Raw genomic sequence first — 20,089 nt, forward strand, 5'->3', positions numbered from 1 at the left:
TGACTATATTTTCTCTAGAAACTAGCCTCCAAACTTCGCTTATGTTTCCCTTTACTTCACTGCACTAGAGGCTCCTTGACTTCGTATTTTTTTTTTGTTATTTTATTATCTCATTAACTTTGTTGATTGTAGAGGTATGTGAGTGTGTTATAGTGGAGTGGACAACCTCTATATATAGAGGATTATCCCTCCCTTTATGCCGACTAGAAGGCTGACTTGTTGTCTTACTTCGGATGGCTTCTTTGGTGGTGTCACATGCTTGGAGGAGACTCTTTGATGGTGCCTTTGCATTCGAGGAGACTTGACTTTGCTTGGAGGATAGTTCTTTGACTTCTATACAAACATATACATGATGCAACATGCCCTTAAGGTATTCAATATTTTCTTTTGACTATTGTACTCACCTATAGCACTTTCTCTTATACTAGAACTATTTCAATGAGCAAGAAACTCATTGACATATATTATAAAAATAATATTTCTTTTCTTGAGTAAATACAAATATCAAAAGTAAATTTATGAAGACTGAACCTAGTTACATTTCCTTCAACAACTAGGAGGTGGTCGGAGAAGTATATTTTCGAAGATCAATATGAAATATTCTTCAGATCCTTCCATGTGGAGTTATATGAGTGGATATGAAGGTTGACTCAGAGAAAAGATTGTTTTAAAGGAGATGAACCTAAGGAGTGGACTCAAGAACTGATACAATGACTCAAGAACACTAACAATAGGATCTCAAGAGTTTTTGAATTTAGAATTGACAACATCTTGAGAGGATTCATTACTGAGTTCGCGGTAGACTCGATTGTGTCCTATAGTGAAGAAAAATGGAAAATTTACAAAGGACAACGAGGTAAGTTCTTGAAGTCTCTAAAATTTTGGATTAAAATGCTTTTGTGTGAAAAGGGAATTTTACGAATGCAGTAAGATTATTAGTTACTTATGTTTGGGAGAAGATCCAAAGGAGAAACTAGAACAATGCGAAGTGTAAAAAGATATAGAATAGACACTAGGAAGAGATCTCATGGCTAAGATCCGAAGACTTTTATAGAAACTGACTATAGCCCCCTATTGAGTGAATCTGAAAGTGAAGAAAAATGCCTTGAGAACCTTGAAGGAACTCCACAGTATTCACCCTTCGAACCTGAAAGTTCATTGAAGATAGATCAAGTAGTAATCAGGGTGCTTTTGGTTTTCCCCATCCCCCTCCCCTTACGAATCACCCTCCCCCACCCCCACCCCCACCCCCACCCCCTCCAAGAATAACTATGCTCGATGATATAAAGTGACCTATCTTTAAGGGACTAGATCAGAGGATCCAAAACAATTATGGTTTTTATGTGAAGCAGTATGGACAACAAAACAGGTCCATGATGAAACTATAAAGAAAGCACAGCTTGTCACAACATTACAGTATAGAGCACTGCCATGGTACATGAAGTATTCGAGTAATCATATCAAATCATTTGTAGACATTAAAACAATGCTGGTAAAAGAATTTAAGAAGTTGAAGTCTGAGTCGCAGTGCATCACATAATTAAAAGAGATTAAACAAAAGCCTATTGAGTCTGTGTGGGAATTTGACCAAAGATTCAAGATATTATTGGATCAGGTGAGCTTCGAAATAGCTTCACAACAACATAAGGAATGGTTTATAGTTGTGCTGCTTCCACATATAAGATTTCCTTTGTCACAACAAAAGATAGAAACTCAAGCCGAAGCTTTAGAACTTGCAATGAAATTAGAAGCTTTGCCTATAGGGGATACCAATGCAGGTATGCAGCAGATCCAGAGTCAGCTGGAAAATTTGACTTTGCAGATACAAGATATGAAGAAAAGTAAGGAAGTTCGTGAAGAAGTGTGGTGTACAAAGTGAAAATCAGAAGGTCACTCTAAGGAACAATGTCCTCTCTTCAGAAATTAAATGGATGGTGGAGCACCTAATCCTTTGAATTTTGTATCTAGCTTATGGTGTGAGATATGTAAAACTAGAGGTGAACATTGCATAGAAGATTTCTACCTATTGTAGAAGTATGTCTAGAATCCAAGAAACTTATATTGCAAATTTTGTAATTCAGTAGGGCATGATGAGAACAACTATTGAGCTTATGAATTGATGATGAAGTGCAATACTGATGCCTATAGAATGCAAGATGAAGAACATGGACAGGAAGGAAGTGGAAAGTGCGGTGGTCTACGTGGCTATCAAGGAAGAGGTCGAGGTGGCGGAGTTGGTCGAGTTCGAACACAGATTATATGCTACAACTACAGCCAAGAAAGAGACTTCAAAAGATATTTTTAGAATCCTACAACGACATGTAAGTATTGCAAATCATTTGATCATGTAATTGAGGAATGTCTGGTACTTATGGGAAAAATGCAAGAAAATAAAAATCAATAGCCGACACAGAACATTTAGATGATGACTGCAGAAACAAGGATCGATGAACCTTGCATTAATATTGTAACAAGGAGTGGAGCTGCGACTAGAAATGATAAAGCAGATGGAAAAAAAGGAAGATGAAGCTACATAGGTTAGAAAGACTACTGAAAAAGCGCTTGTATTTGATATTCAAAAGAAAAAGAAGTCTTTATGGAAGAGAAGTGAAGCTTTATGATACAGGAGCTTCAACATCTATAGCGTAGCAAAATCAGAAGATAGCTGTGGTGTATCATCTATGACACAAATTCAAGCTCTGACAATATGTGAACAAGATGCACATAAGGTAGATACTTTAAAATCTTTTCTTCAAACTTATATGAAATTGTTGCGAGATCAAAGAGTTGTAGAAGGACTTTAGGAATCGATAAATTCTTATGCATCTAAAGAAGTACCATGGAGTGAGATGCACGAAGTTAACAATTTACATAGACATAAGAGAACTAGAAAGAAAATGAGGCTTAGTGCACAAATAGGAGAATATGACATGGACCAAGTTATTTTAGATTCGGGATTTGAAGCTAATGTCAACAAAAGATTGTAACCCTAGGAAGATTATCAGGCGTTACAATGGACATTGAAGGTGTTGTCACTCACTGCATTGTGGGTTTCAATTGGCCAAGGTTTCCCAAGATCAGTGAAGTTTTGAGCCTCTGTCTCAGACCACAGAAGCTATCAAAGACAAATTACACCCTCTCCATTGTGTAATGCTCAGAAAGAGCTTTCCAACGGTATATGGAATACTGAAAATGGACTATTGGAGAAAACGTTAAGGCATTTTGAATCTACCTTGGAAAAGCCAAGAAAACCCAGAAAATGACTAAGTGTGGAGACAAATCACAGTCGAAGGTCTGGAGGGCTGATCATAAAAGAATATCGGTGTCAACGGGTATAGGTGGGTTAGGAGCACTGATGTTGGAAGGAACAACGATATGCCGATCTCCGATATCACATATCAACAGTCAGTGGGTCCGGGCACAACTTTTCTCGCACAATCGACATATCGTAGTCCTAGCAGTCCATCAGTTACGTCATACTCCAAAACATGCGGGGGGATGATACTATGATATTATGTTGTACCACTGGGGAGGGGCTAGAAAGTGTTAACACAGAAAAACATGAAAAAACCAAGAGTCAGGCCTTCCCTTTCTCTCTCCTCAATTGGCGATTGATGATCGGAAATTCGGCGGCGCGTCGACTCAAAAATACCTGCCAAAACCTCTGATTTGCAATTCTTGTGTTAAAAGTCATGGGGAGAGCTGATTTTCAAGTACAAAGGAATGCCTTGAAAAACCAAGGCCCGTAAAACCTTTTTCTGTCTCCTTTATGGGCCACTTGGTGATCTCTGATTAGTCCACTGAGTTGACATTACAACTGACATCATCAGTGACGTGGCGGTTGGACACGTGTCACTCAGTTTTGGCATTTTTAGCAGTCCTATGGGACTGTTTCCAAATGCCACATGTCACCACTCACAGGGAGACACGTGGCAGTAATGACATCAAAAGGTTCATCACAATCGGTGACCATGTAATGTAAAGCTTCACTTCCATTGTGTTTCCTCCGTGGTTGCAATTGAGATAATAAAAGGGACCCCTTAGATGCGATAGGTTATGTGTTTTATTGTATAGGGATTTCACGTCCGAGATATCAGCCAGTGTGGTGCAAAGGGAAAATAATGGCATTTCAATTATAAAGGAAAAGGCTCCCCCATACGACAGTTGAGAGCCTTAGCACCTGTAGGGCTAAGAGCTTGATACAGGCCCTCGGTTATATAAAGAAATCCATATAAAAGGGACTATGATGAAGGGGGCTAAGGGGAAAACAAAAATCACTGCTTTCACATGCTTCAGAGAAAAAGCCCTGATTAATTCACTGATAAGAACAATACATAGTTTTAATGGTAAGATGAGCCGATAGCTAGGGACCTTAATGGAGCATGGCAAAGAAAGGCGGAGGTATCGGGGATTCAAAAAAGTTAAAGGCTTAGTATGGAGCCTCATCCCTCTACAAAACATGAGACTGCAACAACAAGCACTCACAAACAACCCAACCCCCATTTCAATAGATCAAGGCACCTCAGCAGTAAAGGCATAAATGATAGGGTTAGTCGAGCAACAAAAAGGGCCATACTGTGAAAAAACTATAGCCCGAGGCCGATGTGATCATAGGATGGGGCAAAGAGACTTACATTTACTTGTTTGTCTGATTATTGACTAAGTTGTGTTATTGTAACATGCCTTCCATTCAAGGAGGAATTTATTTTTCTGTAATATCTTTTTTGGGCCATAGAGTCGTTCAAGACTGATATAGCTACTTGACTTGACAACTGAGTCTAGAGATAGATATTTTTGTTGTAATGTAGCTCCTTACTCCCCTCTGATAAATAGGGGAAAACAAGACTTAATTCAGGTTCAAAAATTCTAGAGAAAGGACTACTTGTTATAGTTTGAGACTGTATATCCTTTGTAATACAATTTTTTTTAGAATAGCAAGGAAACAATGGTGATTCCCTCTTTAAAGGATTGCAGTATGTGTTCCCCTTGTCTAACTCATTTTTATGTTCATACTTCTTCCCTGAATTCATGTAATTATTGTTGCTAGATGCGTTTCAAGCTCCCTCACAGATTCATTAGTATGTACATGTTAATGCAAATGCCTGTAACTGTTTCACAGATTCATTTGTCTGAACATTGTTATGTATATGAATTTGAGGACAATTGAGATTATATATTTAAATCTGTAGCACATGAATCATAGCTTTCAACTCCTCCTTCAGTCATTATTTCTGCTTGTAACCCAAATAAGCATAGAAATCCCTAATGCCTCAAGCTCTATGTGTTAAATATAGAAGTCTTGAAGCCTTATGCTCTATGTGATGAGTTACTCTTCTCTATTTTCCTCTCTCATACACGCTGCAAAATATTATTAGCTGTAAGACCTTGAAGCTCTGGACCTTCACTATTTTTATGCTTATTTATGAGATCTGAACTTGTGAAGAAGTACCAGAAATCCATGTTTTATTTCTTTGGATTAATGAACCAATGTATTTCATATGTACATATGTATCTATAGATCATAATTGTTGTCTCCAGTATCCTATAAATCATTTGATACACTCCATTTTAGATGTGCCCAAGCACTGGTCTTGAAGCAATCCAAGGCTATCTTTGGGAGATACAACATCTTTTGGCGCCATTGTCGGGAAGCTTATTGAAGGATTTTTTTCCTTGGGATATGACAAGCTGAACACCCTTTGAATAGGTGATCAAAGTTTGTTCTAATTGCATTTATATCACCTTGGATACTCCACAACCCCCTCACTATCATTCATAATCCTGGATTTTAAAAGGCCACATACTCACTCAGATACATCACAGCTGAAATCCCCATTCATATCTAACCCTGAAAAATTAATCTCCAAGAAAGTTTGGAAATAAAAAACTCCCCCAGACTGTGCTACCATCTCACCAGCCTTTGGAGTTCCCTCTTGCAGTTCTCAGACTACTGCTTCTCAGTGTTCAGGACTTACTCCTAAGTCCCTAACATACCCTCTTTCCCACACAGCCCCTGTGGTATTGATGCCAGTCCACCAAGAAAATTTGAATCCTCCTCCACTAATCCAAATGGCTCTTCCAGACTTCTTGCTCAATAAGTATGCACCTCTTGACCTTCCTCAACCTCTAAGTGCAATGCCCCAAGACTACCTAAAGCATCTACCTAGATTCAATGGGGAAGATGATAACACGGCACAAAGTCACATTGAAACCTTTAGTGCTTTTTCCGAGAACATAAATGTGTAACAGTTGGATGTGGTTATGATATTGTTTGTATAGTCTTTCGATGGAGAGGCTAGAAGATGGTTCAAATCCCTGCCTAATGCCTCCATAATTACATGGAAGCAACTTGAAAACTCTTTCACCCAGAAATGGGGAGAAAAGAGGAACCATGAGTACCTCCTTACTAAGTTTAATGGAATAAGGAAAAATCCAAAGGAGGATACTACAAAATTTATCAAAATATTTAATAAGCAGTTCAATAACCTACTAGCTAACATAAAGCCTCCCCTAGCTATAGATTGAGTGGATTTCTTGGGAGCCTTTGACTTTGATGTTGGTTTTACCTCGAGAGAAAGGAAATTTACCACTCTAGACCAACTTAAAATTGATTCTCTCAAAGTGGAAATAAATCTAGCCTCGGCAGGGAAGTCGAGGGAAAAGCAAGAATCTGCTGAACCCAAAAGAGGAAAAGAAGAGGAATCCTCCTCTGGTTGAGTTGGGGAATCATCAAAACCAAAGTGGGATGATATAGATAAACTCATCAAGAGTTTATCACAAAAGGTTGGGAAGATCAAAATGGAGAACAAGAACCTCCCCAGGCAGAGTGCTCAAGTCAACAACTGGGGCTATAACCAACAATATAGAAGGCTTCAACTACAACTACTTCCAGGGGAAAGAAAGGAGCAACTGGATCAAATTCCTCACCCCTTATACTTGGAAGATAGTCTTGATGAACAATGGTCGGATACTTGAAAGATGCAGGGCAATATATATGCTAGTTTTGCTGAAGAGGAACAGGAGAATATCGCTCACCAGGAGGCCAGTCATCAAAGAGAAGCAGCAATAGAGGAAGAAGATATGGATTATTATTGCAGAAAGTTTGTAGAGTCTGTGAAAACAAAACCACAATGTAAGTATAATATAAGATCTTTGAAGAAGAGGATGAGAGAACCAGAACAACAACAAGAAACTACCCCAAGTGGTTCCTCCAGCCCCAGACAAAGGGAAGGGTAAATTACATCCTTACCCACCCAAGACAGGAGTCTCAACAAATAAAGAAAGGAATGGTCTAAGGGACACATAGAAAAAGAGGCACTTGTTCTGTTGAACCCTGTCAGCAAGAAGGGATAAAGAACAAAGCATGGATATGCAGAAAAGGTCCAACAAATCTCCAGAAGGAGTTGGAAAAGGTAAAAATTCTTGTTCCTTTGATTGAGCTCTTAAATCAACCTCATTACAAAGCTCAAGTCTCCCAATTCATGTAGCCAACTAGCCGAGCACCATCCCATAGTTTAAATCTCTAGGAGGAGAGGCCAATGGTTGTTTTTGGGCTGCATGTGGAAGAGTTGGATCCCTCTACTACACCTTTTTATGTGACTTTGGTGATCCATAACCTTTTGCTGCATAATTGCATGATGGATTCAAGAGCTTCACACAACCTCATGCCATTATCAGTAATGGAACAGCCGGGTTTGGAGATCACCAGACCATACAAAGACTTGTACTCCTTTGACTCCAAGAGAGTCAAGTGCTTAGGCATGATAAAGGATCTGTTGGTAAACTTGGCTCAGATCCCAGTGAAGAGTGTGGTCATGGATATAGTGGTGGCAAACATACCTCCTTGCTTTGGAATACTCTTATCTAGATTGTTATGCTCCTATACCAATAGGTGTCATATTTCATGATTGACTTGTTGAGCTCTGTAATATTTTCCTTTCCTTGTTGCAAAGGTTTTCCATATTATCAAAAAATCAAAAAATGTAAAAAATGTAAAGAGGGTATACCCTAAAAGAAAAATCAAAGGGTGAAAATAAATAAAATGGTCAAAAAAGTGAAAGAAATGAACCCCAAACAAAAATAGACCAGGAAAGTGTGCAATTCTAAATTCCACTACTATTTCATTTTCTATAATAAGCAATTGTGTGCATCTTGTTAATTTATGCCACAATTGATGAGTGGTCAAATAGCTTAAGCTTGGCTAGCTCATATTTGAATTTCCTGTTTTAGAGATAGAGAATAAAATCTGACCAAACTTTTCAATCTTGGCAGGTAAGTAGATAGGTAGAGTAAATAAAAAGGAGCTCAACAGTTTAATCTAAGCCCTTGGATGCAATAAGTGCAGACTTAGGTAGGCTTACTATGCTAAGAAAAGAAAAGTTGACGAAGGTTTGCCAGTCTAAGTGCACCCAAATAAAGAAGAAAAAATGCTAGGCCAAAGTAGGCAGGGTAGGTAGATGGTGTTGCAGAATGATACTTGTGATAGATTACGTCTCTAAATGTGTTATCTTTATCTCTATCGCAAGTGCCAGGAAAACATTATACTTGATGTAGCTTAAGCAAGATGAGGTTAAATAACTAACTCCCCTTCATGCTTTTCCCTAATCATTCACTAATTCCCCCTAAAGTATCAAGATCAGTGCTTAATATCCATCAAATATTCATTTCATTTCATAAAGTTTTTCCTAAGTAAAATCCTGTTTTACTTGGAAATAATGCATGATATCACCTCAAAACCCCTTTTTTTAGCCTAAGCCTAAATTTAACTACAATAGTCAACTGTTTTTATAACTTGGCGCTTTCCATTTCATAAATCATATTGACCTTAACTTTTAGTATTAAATCCCATATAAAAGTAACCCGTCTCGTAATATTTAATTATGTGTAAAGCCCCGATATTATACTTATCCCGCCCCGGTCGAATACAACCATAAAACGCTATTTAAAAGGATTAATAAGCTTATTCGAAGTTTATTGAAAACCTTTCCTCGCCACGCCATACGTGATTAATTAACCCTCGGTTAATTAATAACCATTACACTGACCAATGAAAATACGCCCGATATGATTAAACATTATTTTATTACGTCGGGCCCGCAATAGTTAAACCCCCCACCATCTTCAACACCCGTCCACCGTCCGATCTCCACCTATTCATCCAGTGATCGACGTCAATATCGCGACCCCCCTTACCACTGTGCTTTAACTCACAATCACAAGGCGATTTTCCTCTCGTACCAAGGCAACACATCACTCAGCTAATGTGTTTGCTCAACCCCAGTCTAAAACCGCTCAGCTCCAAAAGTGGTGTGATCGCGCACCGCTTACCACCTTCCGCTGATGTCATTCACCCAATAAATACCGCCCACCTTCGTTTTGTTAAATAAATAGGAAAAACATTATTTTCACTGTTATAACTGCATGCTGCGCTTTGTCAACTGTTTAGTTTTCACACCACCGCCTGGTTGAGAACCGGGCAACGACGCCACCCGTCAAGAAAAGCTATGGTGCAAGCTCCGCATCCTGCCATTCAACTTACCAGTGTACGGTTTTCCTCCTTGATAACAGAAAACCAAAGGTTCAGCAACTTCAAACTACAGCAGATTATATTAGGACAAATATAGAAGTCTTGGAAAAGGATATTACTCCTTTGGATTAGAATGATCTTCACAAGCAGACTGCAGATCGGAGAAATGGTTTATTTTACCCTAACTAGTAAAGCATTGATGGCTCACAGGCTACAATTCTTTGGATAATACTATTGCCCAACTAAACTTGGAGAAAGCCTCTTCCTCAACCAAAGATAATAGAATAAAATCATTTAGAAGAAATCACTATTGGATTGGGACATAATCCCAAAGATGATGGAAATTTTGTAAATTCACCCTGGGTAAAAAGTGAATTTTGGGCGATTGACCAGGGTGAGATGAATAGAGGTAAATAGGTCAAAGTGTATCAGATCAAGGTTAAAGAGTATCAACAAAAACAAGGTAGCTAGCACAGAGTGACTGAAGAAGACAACTGCAAGCTGAATCCTAGGGCTTGCCTCCAGCACATTCAACAAAAACAGGACCAACACAACATCAGTTTATCTTTTCCTTATTTTCAAGACTAGCTGTTTCTATTTACTTGTAAAACTATTTTTAGTCATCCTAGATATTATCTCACTCTGTTATGAGATATTTGTTGTATAATTTTCTGCATAAATACCCCCTCAATTAGAGTATTGAGGGTGGATTCCTAGACTTTGCTGTAATATTGATTTTTTGGAATAAAGAGCTGTTGGAATCAACTGTTGCATGGCTTACTGGATGAAGAATTGAAGCAGAGGACTTGTCACAGACTTCTTGAATCAACCACTGGATCAATAAGTCCTCTATATCTTGTGTCTTAAAGTTTTCTTGTTTATTATATCATTTGTGTTTCACAATCTGAATGATAAAGAAAAGAATTAATTTTAGAATATGCTTGATTGCACTCTGTTTTTAGTCATTATTGTTCTCTGTATTTTCTTCAGAATTAGGATAAGCAGTGAAATCTTAATTGCTCCTATTTCCTAATTCTTTCATGTTGATTATTTGCTAAAGAATACTTAACTACTCCTTATTAGTAATCATCCAATTTCCCTCTTTAAATAGGTTGAAGGATTCTTAACTGCCCTCCACCCCATTTGAGCCCATTCCATCTGTTTCAATTCTTTATTTGTTCCCTGTTTGACTAACTTGCTCTGTAAAGCCATCATCTGTTAAGAAACCCAATCCAAAAATCCATCTTCCTTGACTCCATTAGCCCAATGGCCTGAACTACTCAGTCTTACCTCTCTACTCTATTGAATCTCACCACCCAAACTCAGACAAAACTCCTAAACTTCATAACTAGCCTAATAACTTTCAAAACAAAGCTAAATCATAAAGAGAGAGCCCTCTCTAGATATAGATTGGCTAGATTATGTATCTAAGAGATTGGTTTGTGGTTACCTCGGCCTCCTTTCCCCTTCTTACAACTTCTGGGAAAACTTGAGTGATAACATCAATGGCGACTCTGCTCGGGAACTGAATAATTTTTTTATTACTATTGTTTTCTGTATAAGCTACAGACGGAGCCTGAAGTTAGCCAGGTAGCCTTTGAAATGCTTTTGCTTTGCAATTGCAGAAGTAAATGAATGCTGCTTCAATCTATCTCTGGTCTAGTTTATGGATTGAACATCTGGTTTCAAATACTTGATCAGTTCCTCTTGTCAAATAAGTCTTTAAGAAAGTTTAAATCTCATATCTAAAGCCTCTTAAAGAAATCATAGAAGTTGTTTTGAAAATTCATAAAAAAGTAAAATAATCATAAAATACTCAAAATTTAGCTTCCTGGAGAACTAACTTTTTCTTCAGAATTGTTTTACAGGTTCAGATCTGATCTATGATGGTGGACCATGATCAGACACACAAAGGTTAAAATCATCCACCTGGTGACTCCACATCAATTTCACAATCAAGACTCCACTGGAGAAATGAACCTGAAAGAACTGTGTGAAAAGATCAGGCTTTTAGCTTGGATTGTTATCCAAGACATTATGTTCTTTCTCATTGATAAGATTTTTCAATGTATATTGTATTTTAGAGATGATTTTAGATTAAATTTTTATTATTTTCCTTTGAAAAATGTAGATGCAAAGTCTCCTTACACATTTGAACAGCAGTCTTCTAATTCTTATGAAGATCATTTTCCAATTAAGGAGAATCAAAAAATTAAGACTAATCATACAATCCCTGAACATATTCCGGTACCTCATAAAGTTCCTGACAGGTATAAACCACTCATTTTGCCTCCTACACTCCATGCTTTCCCTAACGATTATCCCAAGTATCTTCCTAGGTTTGATGGAGAGAATGGTATCACTGCCCAAAAACATATTCAAGCTTTTGAAGATTATCTTAACTTATTTGAAATAGATAAAGAGGATGTTAGTGTTGGGCTTTTTTCTCTTTCTTTGCAAGACAAAGTTAAGAATTGGTTCAAAACCCTGCCTGAGGCAAGCATCTCAAATCTCGAGCAGTTTCTCAAACTCTTCCTTGATAGATGGATAATCAAATTCAATCTTCTCATGATCATAGAAGAATATAATTAGTTAAAAAGACATCCAGATGAAATGATACAACAATTTTCAGACAGATTTAATCAAGCCTATTATTCAATACCATTTAATATAAGACCTCCCCCTGATTCAGCTCTTTTGCATTACCCAAGAGCATTTGATTCAGAGATAGAATTTCATCTAAGAGAAAGGAACCCCTTGATAATGGAACAGATGTAGAACATGGCAGTAGATGTAAAAGTTAATCTGAAAATTAGAAGAGAAAAGTTGAAAGTAGAAAAAGAGGAAAAACTCGACATTTTGATAAAGAAAACAGAGGAAATGATGCAGAAGATCACAATGAAAGTTGAATGTTTTGTTCAAAATCACCATGACACATTTGTTTTACAAAAGGAAAAGGCTGATATTCATGAACAAATTCCTACCAACTCGATCTACCATAGACCAGAAGATAGATTCATAGAGCAATACGTGGAGGAGCAATCTCCTGATCTAATGTGTATATTTGATGACATTCCTTCTTTTGATGATTCGCCCAAATATGATCGGTATGATTATGATCATGTTTCTCAAATCCAAATTAACCTTGCAGAGGAATCAGAAGCTAATTTGGGGAATAAGGAAGTTCAGTTTTAGCAACTTGAAAATAGTGATCAACTTGTTCATTTCAGCTATAAAAATAAGGAGGAAAGTGCAGAAAATTTTGAAATCAATGAAGGAACTTTACCATTTTGTTTTGATCCATTTCAGTTTATCAGAGATGACTATCATGCAATTAGAAATCAAACGTCAACAAGTCTTGATATTAACTATCTAGAGGGCAATAAAATCTTTGTTCAAGACTACTCATATCTAGATTTGCAGCCCCAAAATGCCATTGAATATCAGGTTGCAGAAGAAGAATTGGAAGCTGGAACATATGATCAAATGATCCAAGTTGATTCCCTGCCTCTTTGTTTTGAAATATTTCAATTTTTAAAGGAAATGTGGTGTAATTTTAAAAGAAAAGGAGGAGCAGCTTGTAGAAATATATGAAGTTCCATTTGAACCTATATGTAATAAGTTGCAACAATCCTTCCAAGTTCTTTATGATCCAATAGCTGACAGGTTGGATGATGAAAGAAATCATAATTTTTCTCCATTAACAGACTATGAGAGTCAAAATTGAGATGATAATGGTTTTACTAGACAGACATTACAATCAGTAGAAACATCATCACAAAGAGCAGTTGAAAACATGCAGGGTGATAAAGATAAAAGTGATATTTCAATTTCATGGCAGGTAGGCTATCTAGAACATTTATATAGTTGTTTGAATCAGCTCAAGAATAGTGTATATATCTTACAAGATCTTTTTGTACAGTTTCTAGATTCAACAAAGGAGATCGGGAATTTCCTTATCTTCTCAAAGGTTAACAAAGCTATATTTGATTGCAAGATCTCAATTTTAAACACCAACAAGCACAAGAAACAAAGGTCACCAATGTATATAATTCTTGAGTGGTTGCATTGGTTGTTTCATTTTACCTAACCAACAGTTAGAGAGCTAATTAGAGTAAGTAGGTAGGATTTCAGTTTGATTTAATTTAGTTTTCAGTAGATTACAAAATAAGTCCTTAAAGATTTGAATCCAAGATCTTGATGATTTACTAATTTGGTTTGAAGGTTGTAGCACCTTTTAGTTTCAGGTCAGATCTCAAGTTGTGCAGGAAAAGGTTAAAAAGATTTTTGATAGAAAGACCAAGACTGAAGATTCCTACCTAAGTTACAAGGTGCTCAAGTGGGATTCAAGTAGGAAGAATAGAGGTTTAGTGTTAATTGGATAGTAACTTGTTGGAGTTGAAGCCCGAAGTGAAGTCCCTAAGCTTCACAAGTGTTACTATCATATATATACAATAAAGCAACCAACAGAAGGAGACTTAAGAGCGCAGTAAAAGTTATGTAGAAGGCCATCTAACCTGCTGTTCTTGACTTTCCACCAGGGAAAGCCATCCCCAAATGGAGCCACTGTTATGCTCCTATACCAATAGGTGTCATATTTCATGATTGACTTGTTGAGCTCTGTAATATGTTCATTCTTTCCTTGTTGCAAAGGTTTTCCATCTTATCAAAAAATCAAAAAATGTAAAAAATGTAAAGAGGGTATACCGTAAAAGAAAAATCAAAGGGAGAAAATAAATAAAATGGTCAAAAAAGTGAAAGTAATGAACTCCAAACAAAAATAGACCAGGAAAGTGTGCAAGTCTAAATGCCACTACTATTTCATTTTCTGTAATAAGCAATTGTGTGCAGCTTGTTAATTTATGCCACAATTGATGAGTGGTCAAACAACTTAAGCTTAGCTAGCTCATATTTGAATTTCCTATTTTAGAGATAGAGAATAAAATTTGACGAAGCTGTTCAATCTTGGCAGATAAGTAGATAGGTAGAGTAAATAAAAAGGAGCTCAATAGTTTAATCTAAGCCCTTGGATGCAGTAAGTGCAGACTTAGGTGGACTTACTATGCTAAGAAAAGAAAAGTTGATGAAGGTTTGCCAGTCTAAGTGCACCCAAATAAAGAAGAAAAAATGCTAGGCCAAAGTAGGCAGGGTAGGTAGATGGTGTTGTAGAATGATACTTGTGATAGATTATGTCTCTAAATGTGTTAATCTTTATCTTTATCGCAAGTGCCAGGCAAACATTATACTTGATGCAGCTCAAGCAAGACGAGGTTAAATAACTAACTCCCCTTCATGCTTTTCCCCAATATTCACTAATTCCCCCTAAAGTATCAAGATCCGTGCTTAATATCCATCAAATATTCATTTCATTTCATAAATTTTTTCCTAAGTAAAATCCCGTTTTACTTAGAAATAATGCATGATATCACCGCAAAACCCCTTTTTTCATCCGAAGCCTAAGTTTAACTACAACATTCAACTGTTTTATAACTTGGCGCTTTCCATTCCGTAAATCATATTGACCTTAACTTTTAGTATTAAATCCCATATAAAAGTAACCCGTCCCGTAATATTTAATTATGTGTAAAGCCCTGATATTATACTTATCCCGCCCCAGTCGAATACGACCATAAAATGTTGTTTAAAAGGATTAATAAGCTTATTCAAAGTTTTTGAAAACCTTTCCTTGTCGTGCCATATGGGATTAATTAACTCCCGGTTAATTAATAACCATTACCCCGACCAATGAAAATACGCCTGATGTGATTAAACATTATCTTATTACGTCGGCCTCGCAGCAGTTAAACCCCCCGCCATCTTCAACACCCATCCGCCGTTCGATCTTCGCCTATTCATCTAGCGGTCGACGTCGATATCGTGACCCCCCTTACCACCGCGCTTTAACTCGTGATCACAAGGTGTTTTTCTGCCCCTACCAAGGCCATGCGTCACTCAGCTAATGCGCTTGCTCGCCCCCGATCTAAAACCACTCAGATAAAAAAGCGGTGATGTTATGAAACCAGCTCAAGAAAAGATAGAGAAGATAGATCAACGCCTTAGAATTCAGCCTCTTCGAGGGGGCAACCTCCTTTACATTACATAAATGAACAATTCTTGGATGATTCAAATGACAAAACCTCCTTTCTATATATAGGAGTCTAAGGAGTCACAATATAATCCAGCCGACCTAACAATAATAATATAAAGCCACAAAAATAACAATAGAGGGATTCTATGGGGCACAGTAATAACAATATGGGGGAAATAGGGGCACAACAATATTAATAAGGGGTATAACTACAATAGTAATGGGGTAATCACTAGTATTATAGGGACCCAACATGCCCCTCTCCTTCAAAAAAGTGTTGTCCTCAACGCTTGAGTAGTTCTGGATACTTCTGCATAAAATTCTCATCCTCCCATGTGGAATCTTCAGCGGATAAGTTCTTCCACTTGATAAGATACTCTGAAATTGATCGATTTCGTAGCTGTCGAGTTCTTGTTTTTGTGACTGCTTCCGGTTCCAATATAATTTTTCCTTCCTTGTCAAGTTCTGGCAATATTGTTTGAACTGGGAGCTTGTCGCCTATAACCTTCTTTAAACATGAAACATGGAAAACTGGGTGCAATCGAGAAGCTGCAGGAAGCTCCAATTTGTATGCCATAGTACCAATCTTTTGCAACACCTTGTACGGACCATAATACTTTGGTGATAATTTATTATCCTTCTTAGCTTGCTTGAGGGACATTTTCTTATATGGTTGTAGCCGTAGGAATACCCAATCACCTACATTAAAACTTCTTTCACTGCGATGTTGATCTGCCTGTTGTTTCATTCTATTCTGTGCCAACACGAGGTTATCCTTTAAGAGTTGGAGGACTTGTTGTTGATGTTCGATGTGATGTTCCACTGCCTGAACCTTAGAATTTTCTCTTAAATATGATGTGATGGATGGTGGTTGATACCCGTAAAGTGCCATAAATGGGGTCATTTTTGTTGCTGTATGGAAGGAAGTGTTATACCACCATTCAGCTAGAGGCAACCATTTGACCCATTGTGTCTATTTATCAGATACAAAGCAACGAAGATATCCTTCCAAACATTTGTTTACTATCTCAATTTTCCCATTAGATTGAGGATGATAAGATGAGCTATGAGCTAACTGAGTATCAAGACAAGAAAATAATTCTGTCCAAAAATTTCCCGTGAAAATGGCATCTCTGTCACTTACAATAATCTTTGGGTTTAAATGTAGCTTCTGAATTGTTTCCATAAATGCAGTAGAAACTGTACTGGCTTTAAATGGATGTGATAATGCACAAAAGTGTGCATACTTGGTAAGTTTGTCAACTACCACCATGATGACACTCTTTCCCTCAGACTTGGGTAAACCTGTGATAAAATCCATTAAAACCTCCTCCCAACGTTGGCTTGGAATGGATAAAGGTTGTAATAGACCTGGTGTCTTAATTGTTTCAACTTTATTTTGTTGGCAAACCAAACATTCAGCCACAAACTTTTAAATATCTGATTTAAGGCCATCCCAAAAAAATTCCTTCTTAACCCTGTGGTAAGTTTTTAAAAATCCTGAGTGCCCTCCTAAGGGAGAAGTGTGCAATTCCATAAGAATCTTTTGTTTTAGCTGGGAATTCTTACAGAGGTATAAGCGATCTTTGTACCATAACGAATCATTTTGCCAGCTAAATGTATCAGACGTACTGGAATCTTGTTGTAACTTTCGAATAAGTGCCCACACTTCTTCGTCATTCTTCCATTCCTCCCTTGCTTCGTTTATCCAATCTGGTTGGATAATAGAAATGGCGCACAACAATGCTTCCACATCCTCATCCTTTCTTGAGAGTGCATCTGCCACCACATTTTGCTTCCCTTTTTTGTAGATGATTTCAAAGTCATAACCCAACATCTTTGTGACCCACTTTTGTTGCTCTTCAGAGGATAATCTTTGTTCTAAAAAGTATTTAAGGCTATCATGATCCGTTTTTACCTTGAAGTGTCTTCCCATTAGGTAGGGTCGCCATTTCTTAAGTGCATGGAGTATTGCCAACATTTCCTTCTCATAAATAGCTTTGCTTAAAAACTTTCCCTTGATTGGACGACTTTCAAATTCAATGGGTCTTTCATCATGCATTAGAACATCACCAATTCCATTTCTTGAAGCATCACATTCCACAATAAAGGTTTTTGTGAAGTCCGGTGTAGCTAAGACCGGTGCTTGGCACATTGCCTCTTTAAGATGTTCAAAGGCCTTTGTTGCTTCCGGAGTCCATGAAAATGCATCTTTCTTCAATAATGTTGTTAGAGGTGCTGCTATTCTCCCATAATTCTTAACAAACTTGCGATAATACCCTGTCAACCCGAGAAATCCTCGCAGATGCTTTATGGATGTGGGGATTTTCCATTCCTTAATGGCTTTAATTTTGCTAGGGTCTACCTTAACTCCTTCATGAGATACAATATGACCCAGATATTCCACCTCCTGGACTCCAAAGAAACATTTGGATCTTTTTGCATATAATTGTTTCTCCTCCAATAGTTGTAGCACCCTGTCAACATGTTCAACATGATCCTTCCAAGACTTGCTGTAGATTAGTATATCATCAAAAAATACTAACACAAATTTTCTAAGGAATGGTTTTAAAATTGAATTCATCAAACCTTGAAATGTTGAAGGTGCATTGGTAAGGCCAAAAGGCATGACCAAAAATTCATAATGACCCTCATGAGTTCTAAATGCTGTTTTCGGAATGTCTTCAGTCTTCATTCTAATTTGATGATATCCTGAATGAAGATCCAACTTGGTGAAGTAAATTGATCCATGCAATTCATCCAGTAATTCATCAATGACAGGAATGGGGAACTTATCTTTAATAGTGAGCTTGTTGAGCTCCCTATAATCCAGACACATGCGCCATGATCCATCCTTCTTGTGCACCAATACTACTGGAGCAGAGAAAGAACTTTGACTCGTTTGAATTATACCAGCCTCTAGCATTTCTGCAACCATACGTTCAATTTTACTCTTTTGGACATAGGGATATCTGTACGGCCTGATGTTTGGAGGAACACTTCCTGGAATCATATGAATAGCATGATCATGATCACGCATAGGTGGGAGACCTTTGGGAGTCTCAAATACCTTGGAATGATTGTCCAGGACTTTTTGGAGATCTGGAGAAATAGATGATTCCGATGTGGAAACATCTAGCGAACATAATTGTGCAATTACACCTCTTTGCTCATTTTTTAGAAGCTTTGTCATACTACTAGAGCTGATTATCTTTCCTGGTTTCCATGCAATACCCCTTAATTCAACTTCCTTTCCTTCCGTAGAAAATTTGATGAAAAGTTCTTGAAAATTAAAAGCTATTGTACCCAAGGATTGTAGCCATTGGACTCCTAGTACAACATCAGCACCTCCCATTGGAATGGAAAGCATTGGGCTAGTCAATACATATTCTCCATGGATAGCTTGATATTATGGCACTTTCCAGAGCAATTTATTGTTCCTCCATTTGCAATAATCACTTGACACTCTGGTGCTGGATATAGGAAGCAATTCAATTCTTTTGCTACCTTACAATGAATAAAATTGTGGGTGCTTCCTGAATCAATCAACACTATTACCTTTTTCTTCTTGATTTGTCCTTCTATCTTGATGGTTTGAGGAGTGGTAATTTCCGCCAATGCATTACAAGATATGGTCAGATTTATTTGTTCTTCATCTAGGCTTTGTTCCCGGAGTATATCCTCTTCTTTTGACCTTTCTTGCTCCTTTTCTTCTTCCTCTTCACAATCTATGTAGAATAATTTCTTCTCAGCACACTTATGACCTTTAGTGTATTTGCTATCACAACTGTAACAAAGCCCTTTTGCTCTTTTTTTCTTCCAATTGTTGTGGTGTCAACCTTATAGGTTGTGGAAGACTAGGGGCAACAACACTTCCGTCTTTATAGTTGTGAGTGGTATGCTTCCTGGTTGCCATAATTTTGCTTTCCATTTTTCTTGCTAACCTGAGTGCCTTCTCTAATGAATCAGGTTCCCAAAGGCGAACATCATGTTGGATATTATCCTTTAAAGACCCTATGAACACATCAATCCTATGCTCCTCTGGAATATCTTTTACCCTTATGTTCAATTTTTGGAATTCCTCAATGTGCTCCATTATTGAACCCTTTTGTTTGAGACTTATCAATTGTCTAAAAAAAGTGTTGCGTTTTGTATCCTCATAATGTGCTATCAATTCTTCCGTAAAAATTGCCCAAGTGATAAATGGTTTACGAGAGCAAAGCCATTGATATCATACAAACTGATTTGGTTCCAAATATAAAGTTGCCATACGTACCTTTTGTGTGTTTTGCACATTATTGAGATCGAAGAATTGCTCCATCTGTAATATCCATGTGGCGGGATCCTTGCCATCAAACTTCCTCATATCGATTTTTGGAATATGGTGGGTCTTCGATCCAACATTACGGTCTATGGAATCATGATTAACATTTCTTTTGTTCACATCATGAGTTTCCTTTACAACCTTTTCACCA

Source organism: Pinus tabuliformis, chromosome 9 (genome assembly GCF_031772625.1).
Source record: "Pinus tabuliformis cultivar Carrire ecotype Pingquan chromosome 9, CPIR1, whole genome shotgun sequence".
Lineage (NCBI taxonomy): Eukaryota > Viridiplantae > Streptophyta > Pinopsida > Pinales > Pinaceae > Pinus > Pinus tabuliformis.